This window comes from Cetorhinus maximus, chromosome 2, assembly GCF_964194155.1.
Source record: "Cetorhinus maximus chromosome 2, sCetMax3.hap1.1, whole genome shotgun sequence".
NCBI classification, from domain to species: Eukaryota; Metazoa; Chordata; class Chondrichthyes; order Lamniformes; family Cetorhinidae; genus Cetorhinus; species Cetorhinus maximus.
The window spans coordinates 201,316,645-201,344,623 of record NC_135880.1 but is presented as its reverse complement, the minus strand read 5'-3'; the positions used below and the strand labels follow the sequence as shown (position 1 = coordinate 201,344,623).

The following is a 27,979-nucleotide window of genomic DNA, read 5'->3' as shown; positions in this document are numbered from 1 at the left end:
CGTCATGGAGAAGCAGCCGTGAAACTGTAAATGCATCTGATCCTTTGACATCCTTCAGCACCTGACCCCTTCAGGGGCACAGCATCACTGATCACAAACACTGAAGAGATGGGGGGGCAGCCCCACTTCAAAGGTGCTGAGAGCACACAGAGAGAATGACAGAACTCTGTGGTGCCTGCTCACAACATTCTGGCAGCAATAACAAGCACCATCGAGGTGCAGGCAATAGGAATGTGTCCAGGAGTGTGAGGCTGGACCATCTCTTTGATCTGATGATTACATTCTGCACAGAGAAGAGGCCCTGTACTGAGACACCTGCCTTTATCTTGTACAGGGACCAAGGTTTCACATCTGAGTGTTACGAACACTGGTCATCATAACAAGGGGCCAGAGGCAGGGGGACATTCTTTGGAGTTCATTTACAATGATGAAAATTAAGTGCAAGTGGTAAATGCCCTGGCTGTGCAACTACATCTTCTTAACCTTCCTAACCCTGCTGTCTTGGTGCTCCCCCAACATCCACAGCGGAGCCTGCTGACCGCTATGCCCTGTCTGTGATGACCTTGGCGGGTGTCTTCTGGAGGGCTGAGATCTGGAGGCCCCTGACCTGCTTTCGGGGTCCTGCTGGGTGGCAGTGGCACCCTCCTCGGCCTTTGGAGCTAGAGCCCCTGGAGCTCACAGGAAAAGGGGAAGCTGGAGTGAGATCGAGCTGCTCCGCACTCCTCTCGCATTAACACTGTTGGTGGCTAACGATGGCATCAGCGTTGGAGTTCAGCCCGCGCAGCAGTGCAGGACCTATGTCCTGGATCAAGGTCTCCATGGCGGCTGCCATTTTACCACTGTTGACCTCGTTGCGTTGGCATGCCAGCGCTATCATCTCAGACTGAAGGTGGATGGACTCCTCCATCGTGCTTTGAAATCTGAAGAGTGCAATGGACATTCCTTCCTGATGTTCTCGAACTTGCCTTTGCAGCTCCGACAACTGAGGTATGACTGAGTCCAGAGGCTCCTCATCTGACTTGGACTCAGCAGATTTCTGGCCTCCAGCAGTCCTCCAAGTGCAGGGCACCTGGGAAGTCCCTGCCTCCGCCTGCTGTGGATCAGACAGTGTGATGTGCTCACCAGATTGTGACCCCGAGGCTACTCGAAAACTAGGTCCCGCTGAGGTGTGTATCTCTGCACTGATGGAGGGTGTGGGTGAGCGCTGTGACAAGTCTTTAATTAGGGTGCCATCACATTCCTCTTCCGAGGTGTCTTCGGGTCTTGAGTCGAGAGCCTGGCTCATGGACCCCCTCAGCTGCTTCCCAAGTGTGCCTGCAAAAGCAAGGAAAGATAATTAGTGCATAGCAGGGGACTGCGGAACAGGGGAACTGACTCACAGCATGGTTGATTGGCGTTGTACTGCTGGGTCCTCACTTGGTTGAGCACCACCGACCTCACCATCAGCACAGGGATGGTCCAGATCATCGCTGGCCAGCTGGATGACCCTGTTTTCAAAGTCAGTGAGGACCTCGATTTCGGGCATTCCTCCACCAGTCTGCAACCTCTCCCTTATGTTGTGTGCCAGCTTGTCCTGCATGAATAGAGATGGAGGGAGTGTAAGCAGGTGCCTGCTGGGCTAGAATATAAGGATGTCTGGCATGTGTGGGTGGTGAGTGGTGTCATGAAAGCGGTGAGGACATGTTCCCAAGACAGATGAAGGTGTCTGTGGGAGAGTGAATGGTGATGTTCCTTGAGCTGGCAGTGAGTGAGATCCCTATGCATGTGTGATGGGTTTGTGAGTGTGTGAGTTGAGGGTGATGAGAAGAGTGACGTATCCTAGCGCAACAAAGGGGATCATTCATCCTCTTTTGGCACTGGATGGCTGCTCTCTTTTGCAGGGCGTTGGCGCTGACCACCGCTGTCACTGTCTCCCATGCCAGATTGGTGACGTTGCTTGCTTGTCTTTGTCCAGAGCAGGGGTAGAGGACTTCATGGTGCCCAGTAGGCGCCCAAGGGAAACGTTGCTAAATTTTGGGGCAGCATGTTTCCTTCCTTTGACTTTGCAGCAGCTCCCGGTCCCTTGGGGGGTGCTGGCTCTCTGCAGTGGCTCCCTTTAAATATGGCGCCCTGATTACTGAAGGTCTGAGGTGACGGGAGGGCGGGAGAATCCAGCATGTTTCCCGAGATTGCATTAGTAATGAAGCAGAATGCGCCAGGAATGGGATGTTACGGCATGAAAAGCCGCCTATGCAGCCGGCGGGTAAAACGACTTTTATCCCACCCGCTACCGCACTTTGTGCAAATCCTGGCCGATTCCGCCCCATGTTTTGTTGGTGGATGATTGTAACAGTTTAGTTTCTTGCTTTTCCTGGGGCATTAATTTGCCTTCATTCTGATGAGTTTTCATTTTTCACCATCACTTAAGTGTTCTATATATTTCTACAATTGTTCATCACTCAATTCTTGGCGCTTGTTTCCCACTGGGTCCTCTTTCGGCTGCTGTTTAAATTTCATATTACCCAGTCCACTTTTAATTCCTCAAGCAGTACTTTGCATCCATTTGTTTCAGAAGGTGGAACTTACATCAGATCAGCAATATAACACTGGCCTCTGCATTTGGCAAATGTATCATTGTCACCAGCAGATCTATGTCAACTTGTGACCAATTCATTGTGTGTTTTAAATGTATTTGAAATAAAACATTGTTTTGTAATATGTTGCCATGCGCTCTCAGAGTACAATTTGCATAAATAAAGATTCTTATCTAAATCAGTACGTGATTTGTTTTTGGGCAGTTGCAAGTCCATTATATGAAACAGAATTGCACTGAAATAATTACATTGTAATCCACACTGATGCCAGAAAATAAATCTTAGAAATTATACTTCACAGATTTTATGTCAGAGGAAAAGAGGTACAAATATATATAAATACACTACATCTACATGGACACCTGGAGCTGGATTTTCAAACCCGGAGGGCTGGAACTGAGGTGGACAGGGCCCAGAAATACTTGTGCCATCCAGCATGCTGGTTTCCCAGCGTTGTCCCCAGACCGAGCCATCTTAGTAGAGACAAGGTGTGGGCCTGGAGGGCAACCCACCCCCACAGAGCAGATAGCTGGTTAGGCTTAAAAGAGTCTTAAGTCTCAGTAAGGGAGGCTGACTGGAATTTTTTTGCATGGGTGGGGGCCAGTTTAGGTGCCTGGAGATGGTCACCTGGCGGCAGGTTGGGGTTGGGGGGGGAGGGGGAGGGGGCAAGTGCTCCAGACAGTCTTAAGGCCCTCCTTATTTGTCTGGCTACAGGTTGCCCTATGGAATGTCTCCCTCTCCCCCACCACCTCTGCACAACTGTGCCTCCCATCCCCAAAACCCCCATAGTGGTGGCTTAGCTGCAAGAGACAATTTTTAATTGAAGTTTCAAAAAAGTTGGCGAGAGGGCACCTCCCTGTTGAAGAACCTTATCTATAACTTACGTGCTTTCACAGCCTATTGCTCCTCTCAAGTCGAAAGGCCTTTCATTGGTCCTCCAGCCTCAGAGCCGGCCCACCACCCTTCATTGGACAGGGAACCTGTCTCCATGTCAATTCAATGGATGCCTCCAATGAATAACTGTTTCCCCTGCATTTAGTGCCTAGAAACAGTCCTGACTTCCGTTTCCCACAACCTTAGGGAAAATCCAGTCACTGATGGTTATTAAATGGAAGTGAATTTAGTGGATATAAAATGAAGTACATGAGAAAGGCATATTCAAATGGTAAAAATAGGTTATGTACATTCTTCCATGATTCAAAGCCTCGTAACCCATAAGTATCATGAGTGGGAATAAGTTGGGATGGACTGTTAGATGGGTGAATTCGTCATCAATAATGAAATGTTGAGCCAGGTGCAAATGGGCATAGGGCAAATAAGATTAACAAAATGAGTGCGTGGCTCTAAGACTGATTTGGGAGAAGTGGATTCCAGTTCATGGCATTTGTACTGGGGAGAGTGGAGTACTATACCGCTGGGACGGTCTATGCCTGAACCATGCTGAGACCTGTGTTCTGGCGAGCTGCATAATTAGGGGAGGAGAGAGGGCTTTAAACTCAACAGGGTGTTTGGGGTGGGAGGAGGGAGGTGGTGGGTGAGGAGGGGGCTGAGGGATCAAGCTTGGGTGGATGTTACAAATCAAGGGGGAGAGTCAAAGCAGGAGAGCAAAATAGTGATATGGGAAATGAGAGTCAAAGAGTGTCAGGAAGGGAAAGAGAGAAAAATACTAAGGATGCACCAACAGTCAAGACTAGATCAAAGATGACAAACTGACAAACTAAAGGCTCTGTATCTAAATGTGCATAGCATTCATAACAAAGTAACTGAATTGATAGTACACATTGAAGTAAATAAATATGATTTGATAGCCATGATGGAGACGTGGATGACAAGGATTGGGTCCTGAATATTGAAGAGTATATGACATTCATGAAGAATAGGAAGCTAGGTAAAGATGGAGGGGTAGCACTGTTAATCAAGGGTGGCATTGGTGCAATAGTTAGAGATGACCTTGGTTCAGGAAATCAGGATGTAGAATGGGTTTGGGTGGAGATGAGGAAGGAAGTCACTAGTGGGAGTAGTCTACAGGCCCCTTAACCGTAGCCACAATGTAGGACAAATTATACAAGAAGAAATATTGAATGCATGTGATAAAGGGACGATAATAATCATGGGTGATTTTAATCTACATATAAAACTGAAAAATCCAATTGGCAGTAGTAGCCTGGATGAGGAATTTATAGGATGCTTTTGAGATAATTTCTTGAGCAGTATGTTCCGTAGCCAACCAGAAAGCAGGTTATATTAGACTTGGTATTGTGTAATGTGACAGGATCAATCAATGATCTCAGAGTAAAGGCACCCCATAGGTAGCAGCAGCCACAATATGATTGAATTTTACATCCAGTTTGAAAGGGGCAAGAGTGGGTCTAAGGCCAGTATTTTAAACTTAAATAAGGGCAACTATGTGGGCATGAAAGCTGAGCTAGCTGAAGTGAACTGGGATACTAGGCCAGAGGTTAGATCAATAGAGAAGCAGTGGCAGACAGTTATGAGGATATTTCAAAATACTCAGAATAAGTATACTCCTACTATAAAGGAAAATTCTAAGGAGAGGACCCACCATCCATGGTTAACCAAAGAAGTTAAGGAAAGCTTCAAACTCAAGGAAAAAACATATAGAGGTGCAAAGATGAGTGGCAGGTCAGATGATTGGTCAGAACATAAAGAATGGCAGAGAATGACTAATAAGTTAATCAGGAGAAAGAAATTAGAGTATGAGAGGAAGCCAGCGAGAAATGTAAAAACGGATAGCAAGAGTTTCTACAGGCATTTAAAAGTAGGTAAAATGATGGTCCTTTGGAGAGTGAGAATGGGGAGTTAATAGTAGATAATAAGGAAATGGTGGATGAAACGAAGAGATATTTTGTTTTTGCCTTCACTATAGAGGATAGAAAAAATATTCCAGTAATAGCTGTAAATCAGGAGGTGGAAGGGAGAGAGGAACTTGGTGAAATTACAATCACCAGGGAAGCGGTACTTAGCAAAGTGATGGAGCTGTGGACTGACAAGTCTTTGGGTCCAGATGGACTTCATCCTAGGGTCTTAAAAGAGGTGGCTAATGAGGTAGTAGATGTGTTGGGTGTTAATTTTCCAAAATTCGCTAGATTCTGGAAAGGTTCCATCACGCTGGGAAGTAGCAAATATAACCCATCTATTCAATAAGGGAAGGAGACAGAAAACAGGGAACTATAGGCCAGTTAGCTTGATGTCTGTCGTGGGGAAGGTGTTAGAATCGATCTTTAAGGAGGTTATAGCTGGGCAGTTAGAAAAACTCAAGGTAATTGGGAAGAGTCAACATGATTTTGTGAAAGGGAAATCACGTTTAATCAATTTATTGGAGTTCTTTGAAGAAGTAACACATGCTGTGCATGAAGGAGAGCCTGTAGACGTACTGCACTTGGATTTCCAGAGGTCATTTGATAAGGTGCCACATTAAAGGTAATTGCAGGGAAAAAAAGTGCATGGTGTAGGGGGTAACATATTAGCTTGGATAGTAGATTGACTGGCTGGCAAGGGGGTCTTTTTCTGGTTGGGAGGGTGTGATGAGTGGACTCCCACAGCGGTCTGTGCTGGGGCCTCAAGTTTTTACAATTTATATCAATGACTTAGATGAGGGGAGTGAAGGCATGGTAGCTAAATTTGCAGATAACACAAAGATAGGTAGGGAAGTATGTTATGAAGGGGCTGTAATAAGGGTTGCAAACAGATATAGATAGGTTGAGTGAGCGGGCAAAAAGCTGGTAGATAGACTGTAATGTGGGGAAATGTAAAGTTGTTCACTTTGGCAGGAAGAATAAAAAAGCAAAGTATTACTTAAACAGAGAATGACTGTAGAATTCTGAGGTGCAGAGAGGGATCTAGGTGTTTGAGTGCTTGAGTATGCAGTTACAGCAAGTAATTAAGGTGGCTAATGGAATGCCATTCTTTATTATGAGAGGAATTGAACATAAAAGTAAGGATGTTATGCTTCAGCTATACAGGGCATTGGGGAGACCACACCTCAAATACTGCGTGCAGTTTTGGTTTCCTTATTTAAGGAAAGATGTAAATGTATTGGAGGCAGTTCACATCAATACTACATCAATATCTGGAATGAGTGGGTTGTCTTATGAGGAAAGGTTCGACAGACTGGGCTTGTTTCCACTGGAGCTTAGAAGAGTAAGGGATGATTTGATGGAAGTATACAAGATCCTAAACAGTCTTGACAAGGTAGACATGGAAAGGATGTTTTCTCTTGTGGGTGAGTCTTGAACTAGGGGGTACTGTTTTAAAATTAGGGTCATCCTTATCGGACAGAGATGTGGAGGTTTTTTTTTCAGGGGGTCATGCAACTCTGCCTCAGAGAGGAGGTGGGGTCATTAAATATTTTTAAGGCGGAGATGGATGGATTCTAGCTCAACTGTTATTGGGAGTAGATGGGAATGTGGATTCCAAAACACAAACAGATCAGCCACCATCTTATTGAATGGCAGAGCAGGCTTGAGGGGCCGAATGGCCTATTTCTGCTCCTATTTTGTATGCTCTATGTTCTCCTGTAAGCTTAACGGTCTTGGTAAATCCTAAATTACTTGATTGCATGAATTCAAGGGCAGTATACCTTTTGCCTCAAGTGTTATTTGAACAGTGTGTGAATTAATTGACCTTTTTGTGGTGAAATTATAAAACATGCTATACAATGCATTTTCTTGTGCACTGAAGACAAGTTGTATCAAGGATATGAACAAATCAGTGTCGTTAAATCCCCAAAATTTAATATTAAGGTTCTTAACTACCTTAGTTTCAAATCCATAATCATTTCCATATTGACACAGCTCACTTCCCAGTTGTTTTAATGGCACCATGTTAAAGAACCTTATCTATTTCTTACTTGCCGTCTGCACTTTAGGAAGAATGTGAAGACATTGGAGAGACTGCAGAAAAGATTCACGAGAATGGTTCCAGGGATGAGGAAGTTTAGCCATGAAGATTGACTGGAGAAGGTAGGACTAGGTAGGGATAGGCAATAAATGCTAGCCTAGCGAGTGACACCCACATCCCATGAATGAATTTTTAAAAATGTTTTCCTTGAAGAGAAGGCTGAGAGGAGATTTGATAGAGGTATTCAAAATCATGAAGGGATCTTGTGAAAGGTTTGAGAATGAGAGGGCACAGATTTAAAGTGACTGGCAAAAGAAGCAAAGGCGATATTGAAAAAAATTGTTCGCACAGTGAGATGTTAAGGTCTGGAATGCACTGCCTGGGAATGCGGTGGAGGCAGGTTCATTGGAGGCATTCGGAAGGGAATTAGACTGCAATTTGAAGAGGAAGAATGTGGAGGGTTATGGCAAGAAGGAGGGAGAATGGCATGAAGTGAACTGCTCATCCAGAGAGGAGCCAATACAGCCATAATGTGCTGAATGCCCCATTCTGTACTGTAACAATCCTGTGACTCTGTGCATCAGCAGTGCTTTCAAAATAGCAAATATTCACAGCACCTACTTAATGCTGAAAAGACTTTAAACCGTTTCCAGGAAAAAAATAAATGGGTCAGAGTTTAATATCAAAATACCATTGGTCTGTTTCTTCTATAGGTGAGTTTGGTTTACACTGCTATCGGCTGACTTGGCCGAAAAGCAAGCTTGTGCCTTTATGATAAAAACTGAAAGTGCTGGAAAATCTCAGCAGGTTTGGCAGCATCTGCGGAGAGAGAAACAGAGTGAACATTTGGAGTCCAATATGACTCTTCTTCAGAACTCAGGTTTTTCTCTCCACAGATGTTGCCAGACCTGCTCAGTTTTTTCAGCACTTTCTGGTTTTGTTTCAGATCTCCAGCATCTGCAGTATTTTGCTTTTATTGTACCTTTATAGAGTAGGATTGTCATGTTGAGGCTACCAGAAATGGATATGCTTCAACGTACACACAAACGTATGAGTTAGGAGGAGCAGGAGTAGGCCACTCCGTCTCTTGAGCCTGCTTCGCCATTCAAAAAGATCATGGCTGATCTGACTGCAACCTCCCGCCGACCTCCGATAACCTTTCACCCCCTTGTTGCCAGTACAAATAATTCAAGATCAATCTCCCCTTGTAATTCCATGGGAAACTTATCATCTGAAGACATATGGAAAATGCTTTCAACAATGTTGAAAGTTTTGTTGTATCGTGCATTTTTACTACCCCTTAGCCTGTGTCTTGCTGAATCTTACGTAAGGAAAGTAAGCAGTTTTTAAGTCAAGTCCTCCGGATGTAAAAATAATGTTCTTCTTGAACTGCAAACATGTACTGTTCCGGGAGAGAAAGCCAGTGTTTGACGCACAAAAAACTGTATGAGGTGGATAGCATTCAGGCATGTAGTGTATGCACAAAGATTCCAAATTGGTTTAGAATCCTTATGGAGTTGAGCAGGTCTGCAATGTTTAGAGGTTTTAACAGTTGATGAATTTGACATAATTAGCCCGGGAATTAGGCATCTCTTTGGAATACTAAACATGGTGCACAAATGCTGGAGTATAAATCCAAAAAAAAAACTAAGACTGATAATTTGTCAATGTCATTATAAAATGTAAAATGAAAGCATTCGATGTTCATCCAATGTGTTGAATGGGCAAGAAATGAGGAAACATGAGCAATAGCCAAGGAAATCTCAAAACACAATGCTACTAAGCAGGTAGTGCTTAGATTTATCAAATTAATCATTATTTAGCCCAGCGAATGCAGACTTAAGGCAGAGATGAGGAGAATTTTTTTTTCTCTAAGGATAGTGAGCGTTTGGAACTCTGCTTCCACTGCCTCTTGAGGAAAAGTGTCTTTGAATATTTTTAAGGCAGAGGTAGGTAGATTCTTGATAAACAAGGGGGTGAAAGGTTATCGGACGTAGGCGGGAGGTTACAATCAAATCAGACAGATCTTCTTGAATGGCGGAGCAGGCTCGAGGGGCCGAGTGGCCTACTCCTGCTCCTAACTCGTATGTTTGTATATACGTTGAAACAATCAGAAAACAAAACAGACAAATTCACTAAGAAGCAAGGCTGATTGGAATTTGTTTCATATCATGGAAGAAGGGAGATGAAAGTAGTCTAAATCTACCAAATGAAATGTTTATACTGGTTGCTGAGATATTTCATGCTAGCTGGCCATCTCGTTACATTTTCTTGTGTTAATAGGAAATCCATATACCCCTACTTTCAAACACAAAGTCTTCAAAAAGGAACTTATGGCCTTCAATACAAGACAAAGTTCAACCACTCTTTCCTCAGAGCCTCTATCTACCTTGCCTATTATTCTCATCCGCATCTCAGGCTCCCGGTCTTTTTTAACCTTCTTCAGTCATCATCTGTCACTTCTCCTGTCTCAGGTCCTTGGTCCACTTTTCTCCATTTGGTCAGGCCTCTGGTCGGCCAGCCTGCCTCTCTCTAATAAATGAGAATGCTTAGAAATGTGTGCGTGCGGTGTCAAATAAAAACTCAATACTCATCAATCAGGATTATTTAGCACTGTTCAGTATGCTAGGCATTGGGTATATGTATTTGGTGTATAGGTGGTAGGTACAGCAGCCAGAGCCAAACACATAGTGAACACCAGCTGAAGTGCCGATCATTACTCTCAGGTCAGATGAACCCCAACCTTTATCAGCCAACTGGATTGTAAATTTCCTGTCTTACTTAAAAACAGCAAACCAAAGGGCAATGATAAATGGTCATTCACCTACTGGGTTCTTCCTCCATTGCTCACACACAATGCCTCAAAAACACATTGGACAGTGTGAATGCATAAACAGAACTGGAGTACCCTAAAGGTGATATCCATCTTTAATAAAGGGTAAAGTTATTCTAAGATTAAGCACTATCAATTATTGAGCACTTACCTATTGACCATCTCCAGCCATTCCAAGACTTTTAATGCTTTATTTTTTAAGTGCATTGCACTTACAAGCTGCCTCACTGAGCCTTATGTGCTTCTTTCATCAAATGATGGGTCCAATGCACTGGAGTAACATAAGTCATTTGGATGCCTTGGGCTGCATGTTCTCCTTATGGCATCATTAAAATTTATCCCTTCAGACCAATTGCAAAAACTGTCCGTTTTCCTGCTCTGCAGTCTTCACTGAGTATGTGCTTTGCTACTGAAGAAGGAAAGAGCTGTGCTCAATCTTTCAACCAAGTAACTTTGCCGCAGTGAGTCACTGGAAGGTTCCAAAGGTTCCTCCTCCAACTTACATTTCCTGAATGTCTCCATCACATTATCAAATCAAATGTAGATCACAGTGCTTAAACATCTGAACCAACACAGAACTCACCAACAGTTAGCAGCTACAATCCCAGGGCCCTTCTCTGCAAAATACTTCCAAGCCTGACTCCAAATGCAAGCCTTTTGAGGAAGACTATTTGTGAAAGTTAAGGCCATTTTTCAGTAACATGTACGGCCTTCAGTGCTTCATGTGGATTGTAACCATCTTTTCAATCACATCCTACTATAAGATGCTGGCCTATTCTAAGTGTAAACAAACCACAGTTAATCTCCCATTTGCAAATACTGTACTGATCACTAGACTAATAGTCCTATGATATAAAAGAGTTAAAACATTTGAAGCGTTCAAATAATCTCCATCTCATTCATCAATCCCATTAAAGTTAAATTCTCTGTAATTTTTAACCTAAGAACAGACTTGAATTATACTTAAACCACTGGGCAAGGTCACGCTGACAGACCTCTCATTTTTCCTGAACAGCTACATACCTCAATATGGACATTTTCTCATTTATCTGTATGAAAACTAAAATCTTTGTACCACAGCCACCCTTACTGCATCAACAGAGCCATGAAAAAATTGAACTATAATTAATCTTTGACAAAGAACAGAGGGGCGGTTAAAATTATATCAGTCAATTTCAGGTATTCAAGATCATCCAACCAGCTAGCAGTGCCTATCGAATTGTGCTGAGTCTGTCAGTAAATAGTAACTGAGCAGAAACAAAGTTATATGGTTATAGCTCATGGGTTTCATGCTCTGGATTAAAGGACAAGATGCCAAATGTGCAGCAATGTCTTTTGTAACTATCATAGAGTTATATGAAGCTCCCCATCCATAAATGCATCAGTTCTGGGCACTGCACCTCAGGAAGAATATACTGGCCTGCAAGAGATTGCAACCCAGATTCATGAAAGTGATAAAAATTCTAAAAACACTTGATTATGAGGACAGGCTGGATGGGCTAGCTTGTAGCCCTTTAAGCATGGAGGTTTAACTGATCTAATTAAGATGTTTAAGCTGATAAAAAGAGTTGCCAGGGTATTTAGAGAGGAATTATTTCCACTGATGGACAAGTCCAGAACAAGGGGCACGGCTTTAAAATTAAAGCTCAGCCATTCAGGGGTGTTTTTTTAAAAAAAATATTCATTAATGGGGTATGGGCGTTGCTGGCTAGGCCAGCTTTTATTGCCCATCCCTAATTGCCTTTGAGAAGGTGGTGATGAGCTGCCTTCTTGAACCGCTGCAGGCCATGTGGTGAAGGTACACCCACAGTGCTGTTAGGGAGGGAGTTCCAGCTCTAAAGACGAGTCATATGGACTCAAAACACTAACTCTGTTTCTTTCCCCACAAATGCTGATAGACCTGCTGAGTTTTTCCACAGTTTCTGTTTTCACTGCTTGATGCCACACTTGGTCAAAGGCTGCCTTGATGTCAAGGGCAGTCACTTTCACCTCACCTCTTGAGTTCAGCCTTTTTGTTCATGTTTGGACCATGGCTGTAACGATGTCAGGAGCTGAGTGGCCCTGGCGGAACCCAAACTGAGCGTCATTGAGCAGGTTATTGCTGAGTAAGTGATGCTTGATAACACTGTCGACAACACTTTCCCTCACTTTGCTGATGATCAAGAGTAGACTGATGGGGGCGGTAATTGGACTGGTTGGATCTGTCTTGCTTTTTGTTGACAGGACATACCTGGACAATTTTCCACATTGCTGGGTAGATGCTAGTGTTGTAGCTGTATTGGAACAGCTTGGCTGGGGGCGCAGCTAGTTCTGGACTGCAAGTCTTCAATACTATTGCCGGAACGTTGTCAGGCCCATAGCCTTTGTTGAATCCCGTGTCTTCAGTTGTTCCTTGCTGTCATGTGGAGTGAATCAAATTGGCTGAAGACTGGTGTCTGTGATGTCGGAGAGACAGGACATGCCCAGGGATGGTGATGGGGGAGTCTGGGACATTGTCTGTAAGTATGACTATGTCAGGCTGTTGCTTGACTAGTCTGAAGGACAGCTCTCCCAATCTGGGGGCACAAGCCGCCAGATGTTAGCAAGGATGACTTTGCAGTGTCGACAGGGCTGAGTGTGCCATTATCTTTTCTGGTGCCAAGGTCGATGCCGGGTGGTCCGTGTGGTTTCATTCTTTTTAGGCTTTGTAGCGGTTTGATACATCTGAGTGACTTGCTAGGCCATTTCAGAGAGTCAACCACATAGCTGTGGGTCTGGAGTCACATGTAGGCCAGACCAGGCAAATTTCCTTCCCTAAAGAGCATGAGAGAACCAGATGGGTGCTGATGACAATGGTTTTGTGGTCACCATTAGACTAGCTTATTAATTCCAGATTTATTAGATAAATTCTTCCAGCTGCCATGGTGGGATTTGAACCCCTGTCCCCAGGCCATTAGCATGGTCCTCTGGATTACCAGTCCAGTGACATTAGCACTACGTCACCCCCTCCCCATGAGGGGAGGCAGCACTCCTTCACACAAAGGGTAGTGGAAATCTGGACCTGTCTCATCCAAAAAGCTCTTCAAGCTGAATTAATTGAAAATAACAAAACTCAGATTCATAGTTTTTATTAAGCGAGGGTATTTGAGGGATGGAGAATGAAGGTAGATAGGGAGTTAAGGGACAGATCAGCCACGGGGTGGGATCTCCCGATCCCGCCACAAGTCATTGGGCTTCTGGCTGGGGCGCCGCCTCACCCACTGTGGGTCCCACCCTCGATGGGTCCGGAAGATCCCGGCCGTGATTGAGCAAACTGAAGGGCCTACCTCTGTTCTTTTGTTAGGAAATGGATAATTTTGAAACTCTTAGAATTAGAAACAATTGTATAGCATAGTCTTTATAGAAACTCAGGCTTTTACAACATATGACTGGAAATAGCTGAAGAGACAGTCAAGGTAAATTAACCTATTAATTAGCAAATACTTCAGGAATTCTTTCAAGACAGAAGGGAATCCTGTGCAATATTACTCACTGGCTCTGTATCTCTAAGGAAACAGAATCATTATTTTAAACAATCATCTCAAACTGGGCCTGTTAAAAATGGTCACAACTCCAGGATCATCATGGAATGCAAAGATAGCCCATGTTCTTTCCTCGACTGCAAACTATCTTTTTAAACCCCGCTCCTCTGTCTCTTCCATCCTCACCTCCAAAATGCAAGGAGCTTTGTCACTAAGATCGAGACCAATTGACCAGCTGCCTCTGCCGTGTCCCCTCTCTTCCACATGCCACCCAATGAAACTTTCCGTACAATCGCACCATCCTGTGCCTCAACTTGCATTTCACTCTCCTTTCTCTCCTATCTCTCCTTTCATGCCCTCTCCCAGACTCTCCTCCTGTTCCCTCAACCCTATACACACTAATCTACTGACCACCCAACTTACCCTCATGATTCTCAGGTTAGCCAATATTGTTTATGGTTCTCTCTCATTGGATGTTGTCCCTCTCTCATTTAAACCTACAGTCATCATCTCTCTCCTCAAAAAAAAACATTTGACACCACTGTCCTTGCAAATTGCTGCCCTATCTCCAAATTCCTTTTCCCCTTGAATGTATTGTCCCCTCCCAAATCCATGTCCATGTTAGTTCCCCTCCAGTCAGATTTCCACCTCTGCCACAGTAGTGAAGTGGCACTTATCAATGTCACAAATAAGATCATGGGGGGGGTGGGGGTGGGGGTGGGGGAGTTGAGGAGCAGGTGCACCTCCGATCAGCGCACGCTGCCATTTTACGTGGGCGGGCCTTAATTGGCGTCCGCCAGGAAGCGCTATGTGCTCCCTGTGCGGGCAGTGGCGGGGGGGAAGATTCCCTGAGCCAAGGCTAAGTCCTGCCTCAGGGAGATCGGCGCCAAATTCAAAAATGTTAAAAATAGAACAATAAAATTTTCCTGACATGTCCCCTCATGTGACACTGTCACGTGAGTTGGGACATGTCCATCACTTCTGGTTAAACTTTTATTAAATTTTTAAAAACCTACATGAAACCTCATCCCGCCGTGGATGAGGTTTCATGCTTTCTCTGTAGCCCGCCAGGGCTCCCAGCCTGCCCCGCCAACCATGGGAGACCCACAATTTCCTCCTCCAATGTCTCTCCACTGCCGTCCGGCTGGTTGGGACTGCCTTCACCTGGTTCCATTCTTATCAATTTAATCCTGGTCAATCACTTGGTGCAATGGCTTCTCTTCCTGCTCCTGCTCTGTTACCTCTGGTGGCCCCCCAGGATCTATCCTTGGCCCCCTCATATTTCTCATCTACATGCTGCTTCTCGGCAACATCGTCCAAAATCACAGCAATAGTTTTCGCACATTTATTGAGGACACTCAGCTTTGTCGTCCCACCACCTCTTACTGTTCCTAAATGATCAGACTGCTTATCTGACATCCAGTCCTGGAGGAGCAGAAACTTCCTCCATTGGGAATACTGAAGCCATTGCTTTCAGTTCCCACTCCAAACTCCATTCTCTAGCTTAAAGCAAAAAACTGTGGATGCTGGAAATCCAAAACAAAAACAAAAATACCTGGAAAAACTCAGCAGGTCTGACAGAATCTGCGGAGAGGAACAATGTTAACGTTTCGAGTCCGTATGACTCTTCAACAGAACTGTTATTCCAGCACGCTCCTGGCTGGACATCCACATTCTACCCTCCGTAAAAATGAGGCCATCCAAGTTCTGCTGCCTGCACCTAAACTCGCAACAAGTCCCATTCTCCTATTCACCTCTGTTTTCGATGGCCTGCATTATCTCCCAGTCAAGCCATGTATTGATTTTAATATTTTCATCCTTGCTTTCAAATCCTTACAGGGCCTCTTCCCTCCCTATTTCTGCAATCTCCTTCAGCAAACCCCCCCGGGGCATCGATGTTCATCTACTTCAGGCCTCTTGAGCACACTGATTTTAATTGCTTCGCCTTTTGTGGTCATGCTTTCAATTGCCTAGTCTCTAAACTCTGGAATTCCCTCCCTACCCTTCTCCGCCTTTCTACCTCACTTTCCTACTTTAAGATGCCCCTTAAAACCTACCTCTTTTATCGAGATTTTGATCTGCTGCTGCTTGTAGCTACTTCTGCCAGGAGACTTGCCAGGCTTCTCTGTCTTGTGCCATCCTCATACACCCACTGTAGCTCATCTGCAACCACTCAGTCATCCAACGACGCCGAGGTTGACCCTGCTTTCTGCTGCCCTCCACAACAGATCTCTACAGCTTTTCAGCTCTGATTAAATGGCCAAAATACTGGCATTTTCTTTTCAGGATACCACTTTTTAGGAGTTCTTTTTGCTCTCGCAATTTCAAGTACCTCTTCATTTGTCTTATGGTCCGTAAATGGGATTTTTTAGCATACATCTTAGCACCCACATTTCAAAGGCCTCTATTCTCTTTCACAGATCTTCATTTATTGTTCAAGTTTCAGAGGCACACAAGAAAGTGCACAGAATGTAGCATCTAATGAATCTTTTCCTTGTTACAAGCTTGAGTTTATATCTTCTGAAAATTACTTCTGGCTACCTCTATCCTTCTTCTAACTTCTGCATCATATCCGTCATCTTCTGTTGTCATCTATCCTGAAAACACAAACGTATCTACTTGTTTTAGTGTGACACCATCCACGTCAATCTTCACTCTAGTTTCTTCTCATGAATCCTTCAACTTACCATTGCTTTTGTTGTTTTGGTGTTCGTACTCAATCCATATTCTAAACTTCTAGATTTTATGTCATCTATGATATTTTGTAGGGCCTCTTCTGATTCTGCAAATATCATCGAGTTTGTTATGCTCTTGCCTCCAATTCTGACCCTTGAAAGTACATCTAATTCTCTGAATATACGTTTTGTGTACAGATTGAATAATTTGGTTATCTGATATCTCATCATGTGGCCTGGCGTCATATTTTGTTTTGGAATACTCCTGTAAAGTGCCTTGGGATGTCTTATTACATTAAAGGTGTTTTTTTTTTTAAATATTCTTTCATAAGATGTGGGCATCACTGGCAAGACCAGCACTTGTTGCTCATCCCTAACTGACCTTTAGAAGATGGTGGTGAGCCACCTTCTTGAACCACTGCAGTCCATCTGGTGCAGGTACATCCACCATATTGCTCAGAAGGCATTTCCAGGATTTTGATCCTGCAACAGTGAAGGAACAGCGATATAGTTCCAAGTCAGGATGGTTTGTGCCTTGGAGTGGAGCTTGCAGGTGGTGGTATATAAGTTATTATTGTTGAGGCTGTGGCACACAATTGAGGCACAGAAGTGAGGCTACTGCTTTACAACTAGCTCTATTATATCTGATCTAGGAACACTTGATATAAATGCTGGATCTCAAAATGGAGGCTGTCACCCAAACAGCAACATCTTTAAATCTGAAGAGCACAAAATTTATTTTTCTCAACATATAATTGCATTCCATTTGTCATAAAAGGAGTTTTGTGCATTTGGTGGTAAATGTAAAGTTGAATTCTCTAAAGCATAAAACTGATTTTTGTCTTGTTATCAAACAATTTTAAAAACGGATTTAATCACTGAGTCTCACTTAGATAATCGGTACCACCTTCAGCAGTATCTTTTGTTAGTATCCTCCTCAAATTGGATCATGTCCAACATTTTGTAATATCGATTTAAAATGTGTATAGAAATAGCTATGTCCTTGACTGAAACAGGTTAAGTGTCTTGTTCCAGTTATGAGCAGCTGAAGTTTATTTCCTATATTTCAGAGTACTTTTTTTGACCATGTGATCGCATCGATAGAAACTGTGGAGTGTCTGTAGGCTCAGGGTGAATCATCTCACACTAAGATGAGCACTGGGAGGGGGGGATAAGCTTAGCCTTGCTCCATGCTCACAGCCATTTTTGTTCAGAATGGAACCTGATTACATTCAGAAGATTCTGGCAAAGTTAGTCTTGAATTTGAGGTGAATGAGCTTTTAAAATAAAGTAAATACAGTGTTTGGAAGGAAAAGCAAGATGAACAGACCGCTTCGTACTTGGAAACTACAACAGATTGGCATCGGAACAGCTTGTTGGTTTTTTTTTGCAATGTACTGTTCCTCACTCTTCTCATCTGTCACCCAGTGATCCTGCCAATAAATTCTGACTGCACTTAGTGCAATGCTTTAGGCATTATGTTACTGTATTCGAAATACAGCATTATTAAACCTTTTTATTTAAGATTGATAAAGTACTCAATACCATTTCCATGGTTTCAGCTTTAGCACAATCCCAGAGTTATACAATCTCATTCTAATGCACTTTACTGAATAAAGCACGTCATTTTCAGGAAATCCTCTTGCCACTGTCTGGGGCTGTCTCTCTGTAATTGAATGTGTTCACATAATTAGAGGTTTAATTTGTACTCGACTTTCTTTACATGAATACGCCAAATTACATTATCTGTTCACAGCCTCTTCTGCTCCAGTCTTTGTTCTTTCAGGCTCCACAATTCTAACTAATTAACCAACAATGGATTTAAAAAAAAAAGTCGCCACACGTCAAAATGTGCACAGGATGTCAAGTTCAGAAGTAAGGCCCCAGTTCGCTCGTGAGAGGACAAATTTATCAGCCTTTTAATTTAGATCTAAAGCAATGACTGTTCAACAGCTCAATCAAACGAGGCAGCATGTTGATCATGTTCCTTCGATTAAAAAAAATCATTGCTTCTTTCAATGAAAAACATTGATCACAAATCAACGTGTTTTCAAATACACTTGGTAAATATTTTGGAATTGAGGATGACAATTAGTTGATTTTCTCTTTTGTCCTCCCCGGAATCCAGCTTCCCAGTCAAAGGGCTCGACAATGACTCCACCTGGACTGGTCTCAAATTAAAACCATTTGAATCTTTTGTGGGAGGCAGCGTAGTGATAATGTCACTGGACTAAAAGCCCAGAGTCCCAGGTTAATGCTCTGGGGAACACAGGTTCAAATCCCACCCCAGCAGCTGGTGGAATTTAAATTCACTTCAGTGAAAGCCAGTCTTAGTCATGGTAACCATGAAACCATCATCAATCGCCATAATCTGGTTCACTAATGCCCGTTGAGGAAGGAAATCTGCTATCCTTAGCTGGCCTGGCCTACACGTGACTCCAGACCCAAAGCAATGTGGTTGTCTCTTAACTGCCCTCTAAAATAGCCTAGCAAGCCCCTCAGTCCAAAGGCAATTCGGGATGGGCAACAAATGCTGACTTTGCCAGAGACACCCACATCCCATGAAATAATTTGTGTATTTGGAACTGCAGAAATATGTTAAAAATGGTGTGGTTGTAGTAAAGTTATGTTCATGTACTAGAGCTGTGTTTCCTGTATTGAATCAAAATAGCTGATGATGGTTTCAAGCAGATGGATAAGTTGTCATGAATATTGCATCATGCTACATTATTCCATCAAGAGGGGATAAAGAAAATTGAGTTGATAAACGGGAGGGAGGTCCTATTCTCTACGCATGGTTAAAAAGTCAGAAGGCCATTTACATGAGAGAAGACCAACTTCAAGAAAAAATATTACGTGGGGAGGGGTGGGGAAGAACGCTAAGAAAATAGATGGAAAGGGAAAATAATATTTGCTTTTTTTTTTAAAGTGATTAACATAACATTTCACAAAATTAAGGTGACTATAATCTTATGGAAATTGATTTCTGCAACTCACTGACTATGCAGCCAAAATGATGGAAACTGCAAAAGCTCCAAGTTAATTTGATTGCAATCATAAAATTTGTGTTGGCAAGCCGAAACGTAATTTTTGAAAAAAAAACTTGCCTGCCTGATTACCAATATTCAAAACAAACCTACTGGAGTGCTTCATTTTTTTCACATTTTAGTTCAACCTTCACATTGTTCAAAAATTGTCACTGGCAAGGCTAGTGGACACCACCATCTTGGATATCATCAAAAGGGCAATAGGGCATCCTATAAGAATGTTCCCTTCCTGTTCACCTCCTTAACTTCCCCTCCAAGAGGGAACCGTTTTGAAAAATGACATACATTAAAAATAATTTAATAATGTATTGTGCACCTGAACTCATTTTAAAGCCCTATTAAAATATCCAGCATCATACCACCTGTGCCTGAGGATGGGGTAAGTTGACACGGTCAGTGAGCCTAGTTTGTTTTTTTAGAATAAAAATAAAATGCTGTGCTTTATGTTCATCTTTCATGCAAGGATATTCTAGATATAATTACTCCTGAATGTGTTGCCAAATTACCTAGAATTTGCAGTTTACTGCAGCGCCACATTGGCATTATTTCCAATGGCTAATTAGCACAGCTTCTAAAATGTCAGATTTTAATAATCAACTGTAATTTTCAGTGAAATAAAGAAGAAATTACCACATAATTGCAAAGGAATTTTTTTTTGATCTGCCAATAGCTCAGTAGAGCAGGACTAAATGCAAAGTACTTAACAAAGTAAAGGGGAAGAAGTTCCATGTGGTGAGATGCACAGCCTTGACAGTATTAAAAAAAGAGAACTGCTTCAGAGTTTCCTGGGCCTACTTATTTGCATGGTTGTTGGAGTGGCGATTGGCATTAATCCTCGGGTAAACTACTGGAGTGAAAGAAAACCGGGGTGCAACTTTTTAAAGCGCAGTTCAACCTGCACACAGCCTCCTGGAAAACAAGCAAGCAGCAGTGCCTGGCTCACTCAATTCTCAGATGATTTCACTTGCATGTCAAAGCAAGTTTTTGACCATATTTTTCAGGAATGTGTACTACAGGATCCTCTGAAAGTGGCAGCTAAGGAAAGCAACACAGCATGACTTCTAGGCACAGAAGAACACTGGATTGTTCTGGATTGGACCTCAAGGAAATTGAAATCAGGAGGCACAGACTCCCGGATGTTTATGCCAGCAAGCCAGAAATGTCACTTATGCCATTTGGACAGAGTCGCAGAGTGCCAACTCTTTCACCCCAAGGTCTTCCAAGCAGTGCCACAAGAATTTCACCAACCTCAGCCGAGCAGACTAGATAACACACCATATATATCCACCCTGGGCATGAGAAAGACTTTTCAATGTCTTACAGCAACTCCTGGACAAATACAGCTTAACACAAGGCACACTGGTTAAGAGGAAGCTCTTATGCAGCATTGTACACTATTGCTACCCAGCTCCCAAATACCAATTAATGACACGCACAAGCCTAAAAACGTTTTCACCATTTTAAAAGGCTCAGTAACCAAAATTTCTTATTTGACCTCTTCCAAGCTCTTGGCACAGACTCCTCATCTGCAATGCATTCCCTCATGTACTCTCTTGCTGGGAAATAAGGTGCATGATGCCTAACGGAGGTAGGCTACTGGAGCAGGCATCCCTACTTTCATGCCCCAAGAAACAAAAGCCAAAGAGCTTATGGCGAGACACTCAGATTGGGCTGTGGACAAGGGTGAGGTCAACAGAGTATTGGCAGTACCATGTTAGTAGCTGAACACCTACAGTTATTCTGGCACCCTGGTGAAACATTGCATATTCACAGCTTTTAACTGTGTCTGTCTCTTTAATGTTTATCCATTCCTAGTTTTTAACCTATTTTATCACAGACCAAGAAGTGCAATGGAAGGCATAAGAGCAAAAGGATAAGTAATAGATACGCAACCATAACGATAATGTTGACGAGGAAAGTGATAACAGTAGCCTGCTGCTCTAGAGAGACTTCCTTGCACACATTCCAATAATCCCCTTCAAGTCACTCCTGAATCACTTGCTTCCTCAGTCCCAGACATTAGCTCAGACTGTTTCACTCAGGGGCAACTGGATGATTTTACTGGGGATGTATGTGGCAACCTCTCAGCAGAGGCTGTGGTTTTGGAATCACGTGACCCAGGACCCTCAGGTACTCACCTGAAATGAAGAATGTTCAACAAACATATGCCAATGTGCAAACTTTGAAGTCAGTCACCGAGCATGGCTGATAACTGACAGATGCAAATATCAAGTCTACAGCTCCCCTTTGTGAGAACATAGACCAGCGATCAATGCAGCATGTGGCAGCTTCATTGGAATCTTCATCAGGAGCCTAGCGAAAAAGAACCCAGGATCTAAGTGGTGCCTCCACATGGAAGCACAGGTCGCAGCTTTGGTGGCAACAGGCGAGAGAACAGGGAGCGGTAGCAGACTGTTTTGGGCTATGATGTACACTGCTGTGTTTCAGGGCTTTCGGAATTACATAGCTGCCATCAGGTCAGTCATGCTGCCGATCAGTGAGGCCTCAGATCAAGGACACAGTGGGATAGCAAAATCTGGAGCCCACCCACCTGCTACTGGCTCTCAGAGAGCAGCAAGGACTCTGGCCATTCCTCTTCAGATCACTATGTCAGTAGAACATGAGAAGTGTTATCAGTCTGCCCGAGAGACTCTAATCTCCTGGGAGATTATATGGTTTCAGGTGGGCAGAGAAGACTGTCATTGTGATCCACATGGTATCATAACTATATGGGAAAAGTATTGCTGAGAAGAGAGACGTTTTTCGTTCAAGCTTTACATCAGGACAATGCGCAAGAAAATACCAACGTCAGGGGAAACAACATATTCATACTCTATGAGAAGAGAGCGTTGATTGGTTGGCAAATGGGCTCTGATTCGTAAAGGCATTGCCATGGAGAATGCACCAGTGGATGGTGACTGACAGTTAACTGCCAAGCATTGTTTGAAATCTAAACCAGGCAGCTTGAGTCTGAATGGTAAAGACATTGCCCTGGGAAATGAACCAGCGAATGGGTCAGGGTTAGGGTTAAGGTTAGCTGAAACAGGCGCAATGTGTGTACATGTTCTTTCTGTCTGCAAAGAACAGGGCCCTGTGTATTAATATATGTAGCTTCCAGTACACACAAATGTGCCACACTGTGAGCCCAACTGACAATCTTAAATTGCTTGTCAGCGTAATTCTTAGCACACTAAGGATTCTTTAGCAATGGTTATCCAATCGCAGAATCACATAGAATGCTGGACACTTTGTTTTGAGTGCCAGCGTGATGCTGGGTATGTAAGCTGTACGTCCCAAAGACTGGCGGATCATATCAAACAGCATGTCCCTTCCACTGTTCGTAATGGGCAAGGTACCCAACCAGCTGATCCTGACAGCCACTGTGTATTTTAATCTCAATCTAAGGTACCCAGAAATATAAAACAAGAAAACTGCAAGCATGGACTCAATGGGAAAATCACAGGAAGGCTCAATAACTGTAACAGAAGAGTGTATTCAATTGTGAAAATTGGATAAATGGCTTGCATCCAACTTTCCTGCCTGAAATGTTTCCTGTGCCCCTTCTGGATCATTAATGCACTGAAAATAGTGAGGAAATCCTACCCTTAATAAATCCTTTACAGATATAATAATCACAGTTTCCTTGGGTGAGCCACAGAATCATTGTAATACGCACTTGTCATGTTACCGAGAGTGGAATAGTTGATTTTTACAGTCTTGAAAACATACTTAATCAAAGCATTCTTTTACTATTATACAATAAGCTTAGCTGGTAAACTGGAATTTAACAACTGATTTTTCCCTTCGCGCATTGTTCTTCACTCCGTAGCTTCTGCTCTCAAAGCAGACACAGTTCAAGTGAGAAGATGAACATCACACTCCCACGCAGCATTCCAACTTTCTTTTTGCCTGAGCACTGAACAAAGCTTAGCCAGGTGAACTGTGAGAAGCAGCTCGGGGACTCAGGTTCCAGCTCCTCAGACCAGGAGTCAAGTACTTAAATCAAGATCAAAGAACCGTGCCATCAAATAAATGTGAACTTTAAAATTAGAATGATTTCAAAATGCACTCAAAGCATATTTATTTTGATTAAGATAGCAAGTTTTCACTTATTCAATTTTTAAGTAGTTTATTGAATTATACTCGTCAACAACCCTGTTTGGTTCAAGATATATTGGTTCACATAGCTTTGTTCAGGCAGTAATACCCTGCAGAAAGTCTGCTGCTCCGCATTATATCTAATTAAACATTAAAATCTCCCTGCTTTCTTCATCAGTCATTCTTTTCATGTTTTGAAGATATAACAGAATAGAAGCACTGTGCTTGAGTGTGCTGTGTAGCTTAGAATGAAGGACAGGTGAATCAATTATGAGAGAAGCTGATATTCCATCCAATACTTGGTTCCCTATTATGGTAAAAGCAAAAAACTGCGGATGCTGGAAATCCAAAACAAAAATAAAAATACCTGGAAAAACTCAGCAGGTCTGACAGCATCTGCAGAGAGGAACACAGTTAACGTTTCGAGTCCGTATGACTCTTCAACAGAACTGTTCTGTTGAAGTCCTATGGACTCAAAACATTAACCGTGTTCCTCTCCACAGATGCTGTCAGACCTGCTGAGTTTTTCCAGGTATTTTTATTTTTCTCTATTATGATACATGGGCTTGAACATCCTGACTTCAATAAAAAGCAAGAGTAAATCACATGCTAACATGATAGAGACTCAACCACAGATCAGCTGTGAAAGGCTCATTAGCTTAGCTACCAGTTCGACACAGGACAGCCAGCATATAACACCAGCATATTTGCTTTAATTTTTAATGTTAAGTTAATTGCTCAATCTTCTCCCCATTTGGACCCGGCACTCTACTGCCGATCACCAAACTTCTTACTGAGCTCCAGAACTATAGAAGTCCCTAGTGAAACAATTTCTCATGGCCACCGCCCCCAGTGGGTGAATAATGCTGGTTCCCATTTACAGGGACCTGTAAGATGGCAGGGCAATTCATCTCAAGGAGCAAATAAATTGTATTTAAAAATAAATAGATTTCAACTAGACAACAACATCACAAAATTTGCTTTGGTAGTGTCCATAGTGTCGGTGCCACAGGTGCCATATTGATATCAAATGGTGCCTATGTTGCACATAAATAGTTTTGGCATGGCCTGTGCAGGATGTCATTTTGGTGAGGGTGTTAGGAGTGTGCACAGATGTTTACAGAGTAGGCAGGTCATGATATATGTTGGTATATAATAGTAGTTTGACACCAGTGCTGCCATTTTCGACCTTGCAACACCAGCTAATGCCCACCTTTAACCGCACACAGCTGAACATGCACTCAGCAGCAGGAAGGCCCCCACTGCAAGAGCTATTGAAAGAGATTATTAACTATTTTCAGGTTAGTTGCTAATTGATTCTGCTCGCTCTGTCTGAGTTTGTAAAAGTGCTATGAGCTTTCTACGCCACTTGCATATCACAGTCATGGGTGTTTTCATGGTATGATCCCACTTGGTCTACAGTAGGACAAGAAGACTGAGATCATAGGCAACACAGTGGAAAACAAGCTGCTGACAGAGGAAGAGGTCACCTAGTCCTGACTCCATTAAAACTTTAGAGTGAGTGGATTCGAGATGCGTTGGATTTAGATTTGAGACGTTTTACATCTTTTTACATCATAGAATTAGAAGAGTCACAGAAAGAAAAACCCATTCTAACGGTTTTTGGGCGTTAAAATTTCCTCCCCACCACACTCACAAGTACATGCCTCCTGTGACACAACTTTTGCCTCTGTCATCATTTAAATGTTCTTTACTGATAAATTCGGTCGACAACTACGACAGAAAAAACCCTATACAAATGTTAGACGCAATGACAGATTGCCCACCACTATTATGCCTCCCAATGCCATCGGCCAGCTACTCTCTTCTGCCAGTACCTAGGCCTTCCTGCTGCTGGCTCTTTCCTTAAGCCCCCCTCCCCCCCTTATTTCCTACAGAATTCCTATTCCCAGATTTTGACTCCGAGTTATCCGGTCGCAATTCCTGTAATCTGCTCCAAAGTGGGAGCTTGCAAGTCAATGACACCAAGGAGGTACAAACAATATTAATAGATAAAGCAAGACTCAATATAAATGCAATCACTAAACCCTAGCAGCCTCATATTCTCTACACACATCACTGCAAAAAACAATTTACAAGCCTCATCAATTTTGTTTCATCCATCATTTCCCACCCAGAAGGATAAAGAATTTAAAAGCAAAAACAACAGAGAACAAACATTGTAAATGCAGAGGTGACAACCATGAAAAAGTAGAATTAGAAGAGTCACAGAAAAAAAACCTAGAAAAGTAATAGAATCAACCAAGAGACATCGATGTAAAACAATTGCTATCTGATTATTGGCCCTTTAGGTACTTCACCCCATTTTCCTTCCTGAAGTTAATGGAAAGGAAAGCTGAGCAGGGCCTATCATGGGCAGTCAATTCCACATCACTCATGATGCATCATCGCCTAAAGTTATCATACCCCTATTATATCCTCCAACTTGCCAGCAAGTCCACTAGAGCTCCGCTGTAGCATGTAATAAAAACATTATGGATACATGGAGTTCATGTACGTCATGTTTTAAAAAGCTCTTCTATGTTTAATTATTGGCAAATTTCTTGTAGTTAATTGCTGAAAGCCATTTGCCAATGGATTTTTATTAAGCAACTCCTGTTATGTGCAAAGTTACCCTTTGGCCTGAACAGTGACTGAACTCTGTTCTTACCTTGCACTATTTGTAATTCAGCAGTAGAAATAGGGAATTCTATAGAGGTTGTTTTATGTCGTGGGTGAAGAGTTCATTGGTCAACTGAACCGTAACTGCACACCTTATGTTCTCTTCAATCGCTGCTTTCAATCAACAATGGAGAGAGACTGATGTAAGAATAAACAGTGATGGTTTATTGAGACATAGGGCAGAGCACCAGATCATACGTGCTCACTTAGAAACCTCCAGAACTAGACTTACAGTTCCCAGTTGCCCGCGCTGTACAGTGGTTCGTCAGTGCTGTCACATGATCAGTACATTTGCATTCTCTTAAAGGGGCAGGGTACCTCACTTTACCACAGGTTGTTAAGTGGTGTGGAATCTACCTTTCTTTGCAAGGATGGATGTCACATCAGAAACATAAGAACTCCTGAAACAACTGCAGAGCCTGTCCTGAAGGATCTGATCTAACTTTTGCATAGGGTTTTTCCGTCGTAATTGTATCTATTTGAGTAAAATCCCACAGTGTATGTCACATAGGGCAGGATCTTCTGGTCGGCAAGCGGGCCCCGCCCCTGCTCGCTGACATGTAAAATGACCTGGGATGATGTCGGGTGGAACTCCCGACGTCACCCCGCGTCATTTCCATTTTCAGGTCGGTGGGGGAGCAGCCAAATTAGCTATGCACCCGCTGACCTGTCAACGCCCTATTTAGGCCATTTAAAAAGTACTTAACATAATTAATGGACCTGCCCATCCAACCTTAAGGTTGGCGGGCAGGCCGGGAGCCCTGGTGGGCTTAAGAAAAAGCATGAAACCTCATCCATGGGCAGGATGAGGTTTCATCAGGGTTTGAAATATTCAATAAGGGTTTCACTAAAAGTGATGAACATGTCCCAACTCGAGAGAGTGTCACATGAGGGGACATGTCAGGGAAATTTTGTTTTTGTCTCTTTAACATTTTTAAATTTGGAGCCGATCTCCCTGAGGCAGCACTTCGCCTCAGGGAGATCAGTGCACTCTTTCGCATGCAAGCACAAAAGAGCACACTCTTGACTGAGGGAATCCCCCCCCAGCCTGCACAGGGAGCAAATAGCACTTCCTGGCGGACGTCACGCTGGGCAGGCCTTAATTGGCCCACCCACATAAAATGGCGGTGCGCCCCCAATTGGGGGCGCCGATCAGAGGCACGCCTGCCCACGCCCGCTCCTGCACTTCCCCACCGATGGGCGAAAATTTTTCCCATTGATTTTTTCCCATATACTTAGCGCTTCCAGCAATTGGGAGAACTGTCCTAGAATCTCTGATAGTAAGTTCTTCCGAGTTGTGATGAGTATCATGCCCAATGATGGGTGCATTGTTATTTACTCTGAATGCGCTGCCATGAGGAGCTCAATTAGTAACCTCAATTTTTGAACTTATTTCCTTCACTTATTTATGAACTTGTTTCTTCAATAACAGGTTAACAGATAAGCTGGGGTGTTTCACATGGCCATGAAACTGACATAGATTGCTTAAAAACACACAGGCACACACACAGACACACACACAGAGGCACACACACAGACACACACATATAGATACAGCAGACTAACTGCACCACCAGACACTCTGTCCACAAGAACTCTCACAGACAATGCCCTCTCTGGATATGTGTAAATGGCTGTCTTCCTGCCTTGCTGGAATGCACCTAGAGAACCCCCTGAAAGCAAAAAAATGCCCACATGCAGGTGGCCTTGC

The 27,979-nt window shown here is 43.1% G+C and overlaps 1 protein-coding gene across 5 annotated transcripts in view; it reads right to left on the bottom strand.

Annotated features, from left to right (window-relative positions):
* The window catches only part of LOC144669280 (opioid-binding protein/cell adhesion molecule-like), a 1,107,986-nt gene that overhangs the window by 700,366 nt on the left and 379,641 nt on the right, over nucleotides 1-27,979 (bottom strand). The window lies entirely within an intron of this gene.